This window comes from Panthera uncia, chromosome B1 (genome assembly GCF_023721935.1).
Source record: "Panthera uncia isolate 11264 chromosome B1, Puncia_PCG_1.0, whole genome shotgun sequence".
In the NCBI taxonomy this organism is placed as follows: Eukaryota; Metazoa; Chordata; class Mammalia; order Carnivora; family Felidae; genus Panthera; species Panthera uncia.
The window spans coordinates 147,410,818-147,426,048 of record NC_064811.1 but is presented as its reverse complement, the minus strand read 5'-3'; the positions used below and the strand labels follow the sequence as shown (position 1 = coordinate 147,426,048).

General features: G+C 38.5%; 1 long non-coding RNA gene across 1 annotated transcript; it reads left to right on the top strand.

Moving 5' to 3' along the window:
* The first annotated feature begins 853 nt into the window (after positions 1–853).
* Positions 854–14,386, top strand: LOC125923219 (uncharacterized). Its single transcript, XR_007457957.1, has 3 exons — positions 854–1,527; positions 7,883–7,982; positions 12,160–14,386. It is a non-coding gene; the product is annotated as an uncharacterized LOC125923219 (long non-coding RNA).
* The last annotated feature ends 845 nt before the right edge of the window (positions 14,387–15,231 follow it).

Sequence of the window (15,231 nt, the reverse complement as noted above, 5' to 3'; positions counted from 1 at the left end):
AATCGGTTAAGCTTCTTGATTTCAGCTCAGGTAATGATCTCACAGTTCATGGGTTTGAGCCCCACACTGAGTTCTGCACTGGCAGCTGTGGAGCCTGCTTGGGATTCTCTCTCTCCCTCTTTCACTGCCCATTCCCCCTCTCAAAATAAATAAATAAACTTAAAAAAAAAAAAAAAGAAGATGGAGGGTAAGAAGCTTCTTCAAAGGAAGTGACCTAGATGTTGCTCACATTAGCCAACAGAGAGGATCCAGCTGGGAGGCTTGTGTCCTGTGAGAAGTCCAGAGTTTACTAACATGAAGAAGGGTAGATTTGTTACTATGGGACAATTAAGCAGTTTCTGACATACTAGGTGGTCAACATTCATTGCTTAATTAATTGATGAATAATTAAATGAAAATTGAATGTCTCTATGTTCCATACAAGCCACAGTCTAATATAGGAATCAATACCTCTTAGTTCTTTTATGAATTGAAGGAATTGAAGAGCAGTTGTTCTAGATGCTTCTGTGGAGGTGTGTGTGTGTGTGTGTGTGTGTGTGTATAGAACATAACCCTTTTATTTTCTAGCACCTGTGACAGTTTCATGTCTCTCTAAAGGAGACAGGAAGTTTGGAGCATTATTGGCCCTTTTATTTTTTTTTTTTATTTTTTTTTAACATTTATTTATTTTTGAGACAGAGAGAGACAGAGCATGAATGGGGGAGGGGCAGAGAGAGAGGGAGACACAGAATCCGAAGCAGGCTCCAGGCTCTGAGCCATCAGCCCAGAGCCCGACGCGGGGCTCGAACTCACAGACCGCGAGATCGTGACCCGAGCTGAAGTCGGACGCTTAACCGACTGAGCCACCTATTGGCCCTTTTAAAGGAAAGGAGTGGGGAGGCACACCCAGAAGTGAGTGAACATCTTCACACGCGGGAATGTGCTACTAGTACAGCCAAGCCCACACCTGACATGCTCCCCACCACAGTCTGCTATGCTGTCTCTTTTTTACAGGAAATCTGGAACAGTGCGTAGCAAAACAAATAAATTACTTTTCATCTCTCAGAAAGCAAGTTCGAAGATTGGAGGCACCAGTCCAGAAGTCTGGTCTGAGCAGCTTCAGCGAAGAAGCGTACTTTCCTTTTCATCTTCCTTGGCTCCAGCCAGCAAGAGACAAGAGGCCCCCCGCTTTCCGCACCTTAGAATTCTAGACGGTGTTTAGTTACACTTGGGATCTCGTTGCTTGGGTATCTCTCCTCCATCTTCCAAATCCATCTCTGCAGCAACTGACGTGCATAGGACCGGAAGGTACCATGCGGTGGACGCCACAATCCTTCGGAGACAGTGAAGTCGCCTGTGTTCTGGCACTCTGCTGATGAGGAAGGAAAAGGGCAAGCCCGAGAGGGCAATGCCAATGCCGATGAGGGAGTTGGTGGTATCGTTGTAAAGCGCTACGGCCACCGGGAAGATGGTGCACAGGCAGAAGACAGTGGGGAAGAAAAGACTGAGCTTGAGGGGACGAGGCCCATTAGGCTCCTTCCAGCACAAGTACAGCTGACCGACGATCGAGAGCCCCACAAAGAACCAGTAGCTGAAGCTGTAATGGTTAATGAGCTGAAAGGTGTTCTCCACACACCAGTAGATCAGTGCCGTGATACCACTGAAGAGCAGAGCAGGTACCGGGGTGTGACCCGTTCAACACGAATCATGCAGATGGCATCTGGGAGATGGCCTTCTCTTGAGCCCACAAAGAAAAGCCTAGAAGCAGCCACAATGGAGGCATTGAGGCCACTAAAGCAGGATAGTGCTCATACATATATATGCATATATATATATATATGCAAATACACACACACAGTGGGGGTGGAAGGTGGGGTGAAGGCAAAGGTGCAAAAACATTGAACTGCCAGAAAATGCTCAGATGTCGTTAGTAATAGTAGTTTTTCTTAGGAAGTGTCCTGGCTCCTTAATTCAGGGGACAATTTCTCAACCTAGAGAAAGGAGGTCGTTTGTAAACCTGTGTCCAACACTGGGACCCTGGGGTGACATCAGCTCCACAACTCCTCTCATGTCTCCTCATCATCTTCAGACACCATGCTGATCTCATGCCTTTGTTCCGGCCATTACAAGATGGGTTCTCCTTCTGGAAGAAACGCACGATGGGATCACACTTCTCTAAGCCTTCATCTTTCTACTCATATCTATATCATATTTTTAAGAGAAAAATGCGTCTTACGTTTTGGAAAGGCGCCTCTAGGATTATAAACCTAGGTTCCGATTGTATTTTACATCTGGCTTCAATGAGAAACCTCATACCAAATAAAAAGTATGTATATGTGCATTTGCATGTATACACATGCATACACATGATTTAAAGCTTGCAAACATAAAGTCACTACTTTAGTCCCTGAAGATAAGAACTTGTTTTCACATCTCACAAGCATCACCATCTAGAGCTCAGAATAGGTGGAATTGAATAAATGTGGAATTGAATAATGAGCCCATAATTCCAATATCATGGAAGTTTGGTCATAAGTTAGCATACATGTGTCTCTTTGCAGAGTGTGGTTAATCAAAGAAGAATAGTAAGTCTTGGAAAATAGGCAAAATATTGAAGTCTAGAAGTAACCATAGATGTAGAGATAATTCTAAAAACAAAGAAAATGTATGTTTTCATAGATATATCATTTCTATCAGACAAAAAAGCAACATAACATACAGATAGAGATAAATTTTTATCGAAAAAGAGGATACTATCTTTTCATGATTTGATGAGGTCAGAACTAACATCATTATTTTTGTCAGTCTGCTGTTGCTACAATTTCAGAGTGGAGTAAACTCAGGGTTTGCATTCTTTTATTTTTTTAAGTTTTTTTAATGTTTATTAATTTTTTTTTTGAGAGAGAAAGAATGCGAACAAAGGAGGGGCAGAGAGAGAGGGAGACACAGAATTCGAAGCAGGCTCCAGGCTCTGAGTTGTCAGTGCAGAGCCTGATGCAGGGCTCGAACCCACAATCTGTGAGATCATGACCCGAGCTGAAGTCGGCCGCTCAACTGACTGAGCCACCCAGGCACCCCTCAGGGTTTATATTCTTTATAGTAAATGCTGCCTCAGGGTGCCTGGGAGGCTCAGTGGGTTGAGCATCTGACTCTTGATTTCGGGTCAGGTCATGATCCAGTGATCGTAGGATCGAGCCTCAATTTGGGTTCTGCTCTGAGTGTGAAACCTGCGTAACATTCTCTCTCTCCTTCGGCCTCTCTACCCCATAAATAAATAAATAAATAAATAAATAGTAAAGCATTTGCTTCCTTAAACACTGGAAGATGCCAAAGTGCCCCAAAGTCAAGAAATGTGAGTCACTGAAGTCTCTACTCATTCATCCACTCCCCTGTTTATAACACTTGCCCTCAAGAGTCTTACAGTCTAGTAAGGCATTTCCATTCTAGAAGAACACTAGTCTCTACAGTTTGATCTTTCACACCTCTCTATAAGGATATTTTTTGTGTATACCCATCATTTTTGTTCATTTCTCTATAAATTACTTATGTGTACTACCATGCTAATTCCATACATTAGAAAATAAAAATAAAAATAAAAATACTTTGATAATGAGAAATAAAAAATAAATCATGTTTGGGGGCACCCGGGTGGCCCAGTCGGTTAAGCATCTGACTTCAGCTCAGGTCAGGATCTCACAGTTTGTGAGTTCAAGCCCCACGGTGGGCTCTGTGCTGACAGCTCGGAGCCTGGAACCTGCTTCGGATTCTGTCTCCTCTCTCTGCCCCTCACCCACCTGTGCTCTGTGTCTCTCTGTCTCTCAAAAATAAATAAATGTAAAAAAAGAATTTTAAAAAAAGGGAAACCATATTTTGAAGTGAGTAGTTAAATCTGATGGCTTCAGAATACCATTAGTTAATATCTTTTTACACAATATACTTAATGGAAGGTTCAAGTTAAAGGTGGTGGATGTAAATTCATTTTATGTAGCCAGTGTTCTTGGTATTTTTCTTTTGGCTGACCATTTGACAAATAGGATGTGACTGTAAATGTTTTTACCCTGTTTAGTGGCTGACAAAGAGCTTTATTAATAGTAAAAAAAAAAAAGTCCTGGCTGCTATTTTCTTTTTGATCCCTTAGGCTTGCATTAATAATGTTGTTTTAAACAACAATTTCCAGAAAAAATATTTTTAAGCTTCTAGTTTTTATGATGGGGCTGTTTTAGTGATAGCCATAAAACCACATAACGGGAACACCCCCAAACTGTATCATGTTGCAATATGCAGAGATCAAATTAGATCAAATGATCTAATAAAGGTATTGTTACTAACACCTTCTCACAGTAAGCTAGAACTCTTGCCTTAGCTTACTTTACGTAGAGGGCATGACGTGCAGTCATCTGACATACAGGACCAATGGCGGGCTGAGGGAAGAACCAGTAACAATTAACTTACTTAGTGTAGTAGAGCTCAGTTATTCCTTTTTGATAAATAAAAGAAAAAGTAAGAGGAGAAATTCTAATATTTTATTGTACCCCCAATGGATCGTTTTGTGCACCCCACTTTGGAGACCACTGTAGTAGAGAGTTGGGTTAAAAATAACTATTCCAAGGGGTTTGAGCCCTGTCCGCTTCAAGAAAACCAAGGTATCATGGTGGTGGTTTGGTTCTGCCTAATTAGTATTTAGTAGTATTTAGTATTTAATTAGTATTTAGTAGTATTTAGTAATTAGTAATGCAATGTTTCTGCTTTTCATACTGATTGTGTGCTCCATCTTAGGCCTGGAAAATAACCAGTTACCATCACGGTAAACCCATAGTTTTAGGGAAAACTTTCATCAGAACCCTTGACTCAAGTCTTAGAATAAATAAGGTCAGACTCAAAAACATAAAGTGATTGGGGGCGGCTCAGTCGGTTAAGCGTCTGACTCTTGATTTTGGCTCAGATCATGATCCCATGGCTTGTGGGTTTGAGCCCTGGCTCAGGCTCTGTGATGACACTGTGGAGCCTGCTTGACATTCTCTCTCTCTCTCTCTCTCTCTCTCTCTCTCTCTCTGCTCCTCTTCCACTCACACACACACTCTCTCTCTCTCTCAAAATAAATAAGTAAACTTAAAAAAATATATAAAGTGATTAGAGAATAATGTAAAAGATGAAATAATCCAGTACTGCAAATAACTTTACATGGTGGGCTATAAATGAAGAGATTAACATGTATTTACTGAATGAAAAAAATCTTTTAAAAAGAATATTACTGAGGTCTGGACTTTATAGAAGAGACACATTTTGGCTGGAGAGGTATTTCCTCAAGGGAAACCAAAAAACAAAACAAAACAAAACAAAACAGCACGCAGTGTGAATAGGCAATAAGGATAATAAAGACATTATTTTTATTTATGAATTGATATCTTTCACCTCTAGATACAAGACTACAATGTGAACTGTCAGTGCAACTTGAGAAATGGTCAAAGCTGAGGAATTCTGAGTTATTGGGTATGGCCTGATGGAGAGACCTAAGTCAGATGTATTATGTTTATCTGGTCTTAGAGTTATATCGGTGACAAATAAAGCTTCGGGTAGAGAATTCTGTAGATTTTTTAAAAAATCACTTGTCTCAGTTTCTACCTTCTCTACAAGAAAACAATATTTTAGCATTTATTGAAGACTTAATATGCATTGGGCATTACAGGATGCAATCATTGCATAACCATGCAATATGAATATTCCTATCTTGCAAATGATAAAATGGAAGCCCAGATGTCACAGAGCTGGTGACATCAGCGCCACCTGTCTTTGAGTTACTGCCTTTGGAAGTGATGCCAGGAAACAGCAATATAGTATTGTAGCATTTTGCCTCCTTTAAAAACAAGAAAAAATAAATAAAACAAAGGAAAGCAAAACCAAAAAAAAATTATTTACAAGTATATAGTTAGGACTTTTAGGTTTCTAAAAAATGTAATTATTATCACACATAAAGGTGTAAGGAAATCTTTAGGAAGTCAAAGAATGCAAAGACACGTTGGAGGGCATTAAGAACTACCAATAAAGGAATCATAGCTACCTGAATTGTTTAAGAAAGACATCAGAAAACTCTAGGGAGCTGTCAGAGGGAAAAAAAATAAATAAAAAGACAAGCAGAAGAATTGGAAAAGGCCTGGAGAGATTGAAATTTGTCTGCATTGTACCTCTCTTTTGACAATTCACATCCATCTTCAACAGAATCATTGTTTATTCTTATTATGCCAGGTTTCCTTTTCTGGTCTGCTGGTTCTCTCGGGTTTCGTAGGCCAGTAGTTTGAGTTTTCAAATTTCAAAAACATTTGGGATTTCAAAAGGACAAAATATAAAGGATACCCAGCAGCACAGTTTACTTAGGAGATTTTAATCATAATATTCTGCATAGTGTATGAGACTTTCTACCTCAACTGTCTGTCTCCTTTCTCTTTAGTGTCTGGGGAAAAGCCAAGAACTCCTCCCTCCAGTTTAAATACCCTACAAAATGTTGGTGGAAGTATTTGGCCTGTTCTATCTTCCTGATTCCCTTTTTGCTGTAACAAACCCAATTAACTAGCAAGAGCTGCCATTGACAGTGTAATAAACTGGGTCATGGGTAGAGAGTCAAGTGCGGCCTTATGACTTCGCTGTCATTACCTTAGGGAGTTTGGCAAGTTTCCGAAATGCCACAGTGCAACCTGGGTCTGCATTCCCTAGCTTTTGAGACTCAGAAGACTTTACTGCAGCCGTGGCTGGGAATAAACTGTAAATGCTGACACCACTGAAGAGGTGCCAAAGTGAAGTGATCACAACTTAATCTGAGCCAAAAGGCATTTCTCTGCAACAGGCACAAAGAAAGAGCAAACTCCCATAACCCATACGTAACACACAAACCATTGCAAAAGAGATTCAACACCACCATGCCAGACGCCAAGTGAGTTATTTCTCTCCTTCCCTGCCTCACCCTAGTTTCCTCCCACTTGGTCACACATGGTAAGCATTCATCTAATGCCAACTACAGTCCCTCAGTCTTATCAGGAAATCTGCACTCCCCATTATTTGAGCACGATGGAGCACATATTTCCAACGTAAAAAGACTGACATCATTATTATTTTAATTAACTAGTTCCCAGTTTGCATTCTTTTTCTCCCTTTTCCCTCTCTTACCACAGCACCCATCCCCCATCCCATCCCAGCCCCACCCCCCCCCACACACACACAGAATTTAGTTTGCTACATTCAGCTAAAAGTTATTATAAATTTAGAACTCAGACCTCACGGTAACAGGGATTGCTTTTGGATCACCTGTAAGCTGTCACAGACACTTAGCGTCACTAAAATGTTGACCAGGGAAATGATAGCATTGTCGCATTGAGGTCTTTTAACTATGCTTTGACTTTGTCAGCATTTAGACAATGGACAATAGATTATTTTCTCCAACACTTTGACCAAATGAAACACTGGTTACTAAGTTATGTTATCTTCATCAGTGAGATCCAAAATAAAAATTGTGAGCACATTTCATCCATGGTGAGCATGAACACAATTTTGCTATGTACAAAACAGTGTTGTTTCGTCAGTGTATTACACATACACCCTTTTGTAAGAACTGTGCACATGTATGATTGACTTAAATATTTTCAGAGACTTAACAAAGAGAGAATATTGGAATCCCGATTTCTTAAACAAGCCTTTTACATTTTTCAATGCATTCTTTAAAGAGGGTTTTGACCACACACATGTACATTTTTTAATTTGGAAGACTAGTTTCCTGTTATAATCAACACAGATTACTTTGGGACTTAAAAAAAGTCAGGCAAATCCTCTAAATTGTTGAACTCTCTGGGTACATGTATCTTCTGCCTGTTAAGTTTATTTACTTTATACAGTTTCCCTTCTTTTCTTGCTTTAGAGCCTGTTCAGTATCACTGACTAAATCATAGAAAGAACCCCAAGATGATCTACAAAGCCACAATTATTGATGCAAGCGAATCCTCATTTAAAGAATCAGGGTAGGTATTGGTAACTTCTATTTTTAAATGACTCTATAGTCAGAAAATATAAACATTGTTTTTAATTATAAAATGATATTCATATATTGTATAGAGTCAATGATTCATTTGAAAAAAACACTCGAATACTCATAATTTTAAAAAACAAATTCTATACTTACATATTTTCCTTTTCCCTGATACTGTTTTGTCTCATATTTTAAGAATGCTTTATCTTCCCAGTAAATTTTTTTGTTGTTTTTTGTTGTTAAATTGTTTTGTTGTTTAGACACATAATGCAGAATGTCTACTTACAAAGTCATGGCCACATACATCCAGTTGAGCCTAGGCATCCAGTTGAGTGTTGTCCTTTAAGACTGACATCTTAGGGGAAATGAACTTACTACAGATTTGTCCTAACTTCAGTAACACTCATCCATAAGTGGCCCCTGAGTTGCTACTGTTTAGTAGTGGCACTTGAGTTGAAGAGGGGGATTCTTTAAGAACAAAACACCTGGTGACCAACAGAAGGGTCCAGAAGAAGATGGAGAATAGAGGGTAGATGAAGGGGTGAGAATGGCTCCAGATACTCGCATGACCAAGGGGATGTGATAACATTAACCTGGTGGGCAATGCATGAGTAGAGAAAGTTCAGGGAATAGTTTATATTCTGGAGAGAATAATGGTAGGCAAAAAACCTGGGTTTAAACTCCTAATAACCAAACAAATCACTTCTTTTTCTTCTCTCTCTTATTTCTTCTTCCATAAAATGAGAATGATTATATTCCATTGGAAACCTTGGTGGCCTTGACATGAATCTGTACGAGGTTTTGTCATTTTTGTAATAGAAATAAAACATGTTTCATTATGGAATTTAACACAGATTGTATCTTGGATCCTTCCAGGTTGTCCTTCTTTTTTTTAATTTTTTTAATGTTTATTTATTTTTGAGAGAGACAGAGACAGATTGCGAGTGGGTTAGGCGCAGAGAGAGAGGGAGACACAGAATCCAAAGCAGGCTTTAGGCTCTGAGCTGTCAGCACAGAGCCCAACGTGGGGCTCGAACTCATGAGCTGTGAGATCATGACCTGAGCCGAAGTCAGACACTCAACTGACTGAGCCACCCAGGTGCCCCTCCAGATTGTCCTTCTTGAATTATTTGTTAGATTTTAGAAAATAGGTAACAGAATGTTTTCTTGGCTACTTTGGCCAAACGAAAATCTGTTAGTTTATGTTACTTTCATCAACAAGATCCAAAGATAGAAAGACCTAGACATATTGTCAGCTTACTCTATCAATATGGAGCTGCATACAAGTGGTGCTGGGAAAACTGGACAGCAACATGAAGAAAAATGAACCTGGAACACTTTCTTAGATACATGAAAATTAACTCAAGATGGATGAGAGACCTAAATGTCAGACAGGAAGCCATAAAAAAATCCTCGAGGACAAAGCAGGCAAAAACGTCTTTGACCTTGGCCACAGCAACTTCTTACTCAACACATCTCCAGAGGCAAGGGAAACAAAAGCGAAAATGAACTATTGGAACCTCATCAAAATAAAAAGCTTCTGCATAGTGAAGGAAACAATCAGCAAAACTAAAAGGCAGCCAACAGAATAGGAGAAGATATTTGCAAACGACATATCAGATAAAGGGTTAGTATTCAAAATCTATAAAGAACTTATCAAACTCAACACCGAAAAAACAAATAATCCAGTGAAGAAATGGGCAAAAGACATGAATAGACACTTCTCCAAGGAAGACATCCAGATGGCCAACAGACACATGAAAAAATGCTCAACGTCACTCACCATCAGGGAAATACAAATCAAAACCACAATGAGATATCACCTCACACCTGTCAGAATGGCTAACATTAACAACTCAGGCAACAGCAGATGTTGGGGAGGATGCGGAGAAAGAGGATCTCTTTTGCACTGCTGGTGGGAATGCAAACTGGTGCAGCCACTCTGGAAAACAGTATGGAGGTTCCTCAAAAAATTAAAAATAGAACTACCCTACGACCCAGCAATTGCACTACTAGATATTTATCCAAGGGATACAGGTGTGCTGTTTCGAAGGGAAACATGCACTCCAGTGTTTATAGCAGCACTATCAACAATTGCCAAAGTATGGAAAGAGCCCAAATGTCCATCGATGGATGAATGGATAAAGAAGATGTGGCATATATACACAATGGAGTATTACTCGGCAATCAAAAAGAGTGAAATCTTGCCATTTGCAACTACATGGCTGGAACTAGAGGGTATTATGCTAACTGAAATTAGTCAGTCAGAGAAAGACAAAAATCATATGACTTCACTCATATGAAGACTTTAAGACACAGAACAGATGAACACAAGGGAAGGGAAGCAAAAATAAAATAAAAACAAGAAGGGGGACAAAACGTAAGAGACTCTTAAATACGAAGAACAAACTGAGGATTACTGGAGGGGTTGTGGGAGGGGGGATGGGCTAAATGGGTAACGGGCACTAAGGAAATCTACTCCTGAAATCATTGTTGCACTATAACTATAACTATAACTAACTATAACTATAACTAACTGTAACTAACTCTAACTAACTTGGATGTAAATTTAAAAAATAAATTAAATAGAATAAAAAAATGTGGAGCTTCATGGATTTTCATCTCCAAAGAACAAATCATCAAAGAGCAGTATTCCCTAGGGAGAGAAGTCAAACCTGCTTAGTTTCCTAAAAAGACCAAAATATTCAAAAGAATATTTTTTTCAAATGAGTTGTTGGCATGCCAAACGTTCTAGGTGCTAAAACATTAATTTCTAAACCATTCTAGTTGTTTACAGATTAGATTTCTGAATTAGAATTGCTGTCTGAGCCTTCCGCCTATTAGTCTGTAAGATGGAATAACCATGCATTCATTCAAAATTTGTTTGGCCTCCACCACAAGACAGGCTATATTTTAGGCATTGAGGACCCAGCAGTGAAAAAGACCTAGCTGCCATTCTCAAGGTCTACATGGTCTAAGTGGGATGTGGAAACAGTAGTGGGTGTATGCAGACAAGCCAACTAAATAAGGCGATTCCACAGGTAAACATTGACAGCTGTGAGGTTCATAATATCGGTAAACACTCCAAGAGGGCTTAGTATGTGGCAGGTATACATGTAATATGTCATTTAAACCCCATAGCAACCATAAAGGATGGGCCCTTACATTTAAAGAGGAAAATACAGATTTAGTAGCTTCCCCAAAGTCCCCCAAAGTAATGGGCTGAGAATTTGAACCTCGGTACTCGAATGCCAGGTGACTTATAGCACTTTCACTGGATTAAGTTGAGAATGAATGACAAAAAAACAAAGTATCCAAGAATGGAGATGGTAGCTATGGCAGAAATACAGAGAAGATTGGTGTAGAAAGGGAAAATGACCCAGAGAAAGAAGAGGATGTGATGTTTTCATGGAATACTCAGCACTACAGAATGGCCAAAGCACAGAGTTCAGGGAGAGGGAGTAAAGACGCAGAGCTGAGGAGACAGGTTACACCTTGCAGGATGGTCGACCTCAAAGTTGGTGCTTCAGAGCCTCCTCCAGGCTGTAGAGTGGAGTCTTGGGCTAGGAAGCAGAGAAGGGAATTTCATCTCAGTTTCCCAGGGACTTTGTTTTTGGTGAAATGGTGTTTTTTTCTGCCAGATTTTTGTTCTAGAACTTAAAAAGATGCTGCAGGCGACTTAATTCTTATGTGATAGTTCAGAAAGCTAAATTTCCACATGGTAAAGTGACTCGCCAAGGTCAGTAGTTAGCAAATTCTAACTAAAACTCTGATGCCTTTTCTTATCTCCGGTGTCTCTTTACCATATGGCTGTCTTACTATAATAAATTTAACGTTGAATACTGATTTTGAAAACATAATCTTTGTCACTGGAAATGAACCTACTTTTTCTACTCACAGTTTTTCTCTTCTTAGCACACACAATGCCAGATTTATCATCCTGAAATACAATTCTAAACACATTACTCCTTTCTTTCTATGTAATCATAAAATATTCCATTATGGTCAACAAAAATAATACGTTCTTAGAGTGAATAAGTATGTTATTTTTCACTTCGCCCTATAAATTACACATATTCAGTAAAATCACTTTGGAGACCATAAAACAAATCAGGAGAATGCATTTTCTTTCCCACCAAGTTAATATTATGTATTGTTTTGTATTACAGCACTTGGTCACAAATTTGGTTTTATCAGAGAGTTGCAAAGAGCACTTCAGAAAATAAGAAAGCAAAGTGAGTCCATCAACAAGTTTGCTAATCTATCATTCCATATTTTCCTTCTGATAACCTTCACCTATCAACTGAGTCACCATTTTAACTCTTCGTGATAATTACCATTCATCTTATCTCCACAAATTTCCTTCATGGAGAAGGAGTGCATTTGCCTTATAGATACAGCAGGCTTTGAATGGAAACTCAGAAAGGATGTATTGTGTTCTCGAAAAAAAAAAATGAACCAGTATACATTTAAAAATGTTAAGAACAATTTCATAAAGTCATTACCATTTAAATCTGCCTTTGCAAATTTCATATTTTCCACTGGCTGGTCTTCCCCACAAAAGAAGATTCGAGAAGGTTTCCCCTGGGACACGGTGAGCCAAGGAATGTGTGCACTTTAAGTAGGTGGCAAGTGTAAGCTTTGATGGCTTTAGAAAGCCCTGGCATCCTGGAAGTCAGAGCAGAGCTCACCAGATGCCTTTGTGTGTTCTGATTCCTAAAACGGAAGGCCCATGGTGACCTGCCTGCTTTGCATGTCTGGCTGTGTCTACAAGCAGAACTCAGGAATCGACAGTCCTAACACAAAGTCTCAGAAACTGTGGATCTTCATCTGTCTCCAGGGTATCTCACGGTCTGCACACATTTTCTGTAGTCCACTAAAATGAAAATTACTAAATAGTGTTGTGTGCCTCTAACAATATCACAACGATGAAGCTCTTCTCATTTCCCACAGAGAGCAAGTAGAAGACTAAATCCTTCTTTTTACATATTTAAAAACATTATGCAACTTATCTGTAGAGAGGTTTGATATATATCTGAAGCTTCCATGCCTTAAAATTTGAGAGAAAACTGAAAAAGAAAAAAAAAATGCTTACTTATTCATGAAGCATTACATTTTCAAACATAGCAGAATACTGGAAGTCAGAGAATTGAAACCTGAAATAGTTAAACTTGCAAAGAGACTCATTCATTATTTTTCAGAAAGGAAAATCTTCTTAAAGCTAAAGCATTCAATTCTTGGTTTCAATCCAAAGGTTCTGTTCAGTTGTTTTGAAGTTACAGGGAAAAAAATGTACTTTTCCTATCGTACCCATTGACATTTTTAAACAAAAATAATTCAAAGATATTTAAACAGTACAACTTCAAATGTCTGTTGTTAATCCATTGTGGGGAAGAATCTGTAGAAGAGAAAAGAACTATGAAAAAATAAACTTAGAGTTTGGTCATTCTTTCAAACACTGAATCAAACTGAAATCCTTCTAGGTTTATGATTGTACTATCAAAGTTGGTTTATTTCTAACTAAAAGAGAATACAGATTCCTGTATTGTCTCTTCCAAAAGTATTTTTTATGGGAAAAAATATGAAACTATTGTATTTACTACCATCATAGAACAGAATCATCACATGCCAGGAAATTCTGTTTCACTCTTTGTGAAATGCTAAATTAGCCTAATTATCCTACCATTTCAGAAAACTTCTTGGTGAGGGCTACTCTTTAGTAAGATCATACAAAGTGGAACTAACGTGTGATCTTTTTTCCAAATGTTTGTGTTATAATTTAAATTCGAATTCGACTCTTAAGTGATCGAGGGTGCACAATTTAATCATGGAAAGAATATAAAATACAGTAGCCCCAGAGATAAAGTTTACAGATGTGTCACTGTAAGTTATTCAGCTTCTTGCATTTAGAGACAGTGGAAAATCGATGGGTTTAAATTCTTGGGTAAGATAGTCTATCTCTTGCAATCTTGGTTTCTTTATAACATGCGGATAACTGCAAGATGTGTGTAACAAAACAGGAGTTACGTGCAAAACAGTATAGATACTATCTGGCACAGTACATACTTAGCAATTGTTAGTTTCATTCCCCTTTTAGAGGCAAACATTCATTAATATAATTAAAAATTATAAAATGCAAGTAAGAGGAAATGATGCCTAATTACCAATACTGTACTAAACAAATTTGTGCAATAAATTAATTTACTCTCCATTGAATCAGTGTTTTTCAAGTTACTGTTTACACACGATTAGTGCATACGAAATCAACTTAGTCCGTTCTAACCAGAGAGGAAGAGAAGAGAAAAGAAAAAGAAAGAAAATATCAGAGTATATCATACTTAGAAGAGTGTTGCTCCATTAAACTTTCATTTGGGTTACAAGTGTGGCACGTCTATATTGAACACTAGGTCACAAGGTCAAATGTGTTTCTTACTGTGGGTTGCAATTTTTTTTTCAAAAAAATAAAAAGACATTGCTTACTTAATCTGTTCTTTCAATTCTGATATCATTTTCTATTTTTTACTTTACAATGTGTATATAAAGATGGCTCTCCAGCTAGTGCTCAAAAATTCACTTACGCATTTTCATCAACCTGGACACATTTTCCACAGCCAAACGAAATCGAACATTCTGGTTGTCTGGCCAAAAACTAGAATATATTGAGGAATTACTAGTTGTGAGACACTGTGCTATACACACACTTTTATTTAATCTTCAAAACTGTTTTATGAAGGGTTATCGCCTTCATTTTACAAGGAGGAAACTGAGGCTCAGTGAAGTGAACCCAAAGATGAGATTAAATTCCAGTTTTGTCTCCTTCCACACCCTTGCTTTTCACCACTAAATTGTGACACGTTCTCAGGTGGAATATAATAATCTAGCATGGTGAGTGGAGAAATGGTTCCCATAGCTCCTGCTTCCTTGGCAAAATTCTGCTGAGTGTGGAGTCAAACAGGCTGGGGAAAGATTGCACCACACAAAGGAAACTGAACAGAGTTGGTGGAGAACACTTTTCTCATAGAGCAAATTAGGTCTATCAGTGACTGGTTTAGTCATAACACAGTTTAGCCTTTTAAAGAGTCAGAATTGTATAAATACAGTACAGGAAGTTCAAAAAGTAATATTTTAGAAGCCGCATTCTTTTCTCCAGAACAGACAGCACAGAAGGTTCCATTTCCCACATTAAAACACTCTGTCTTCTCCATGGGACACAGTGAAACATTTACTAAGAAGTCCGAACA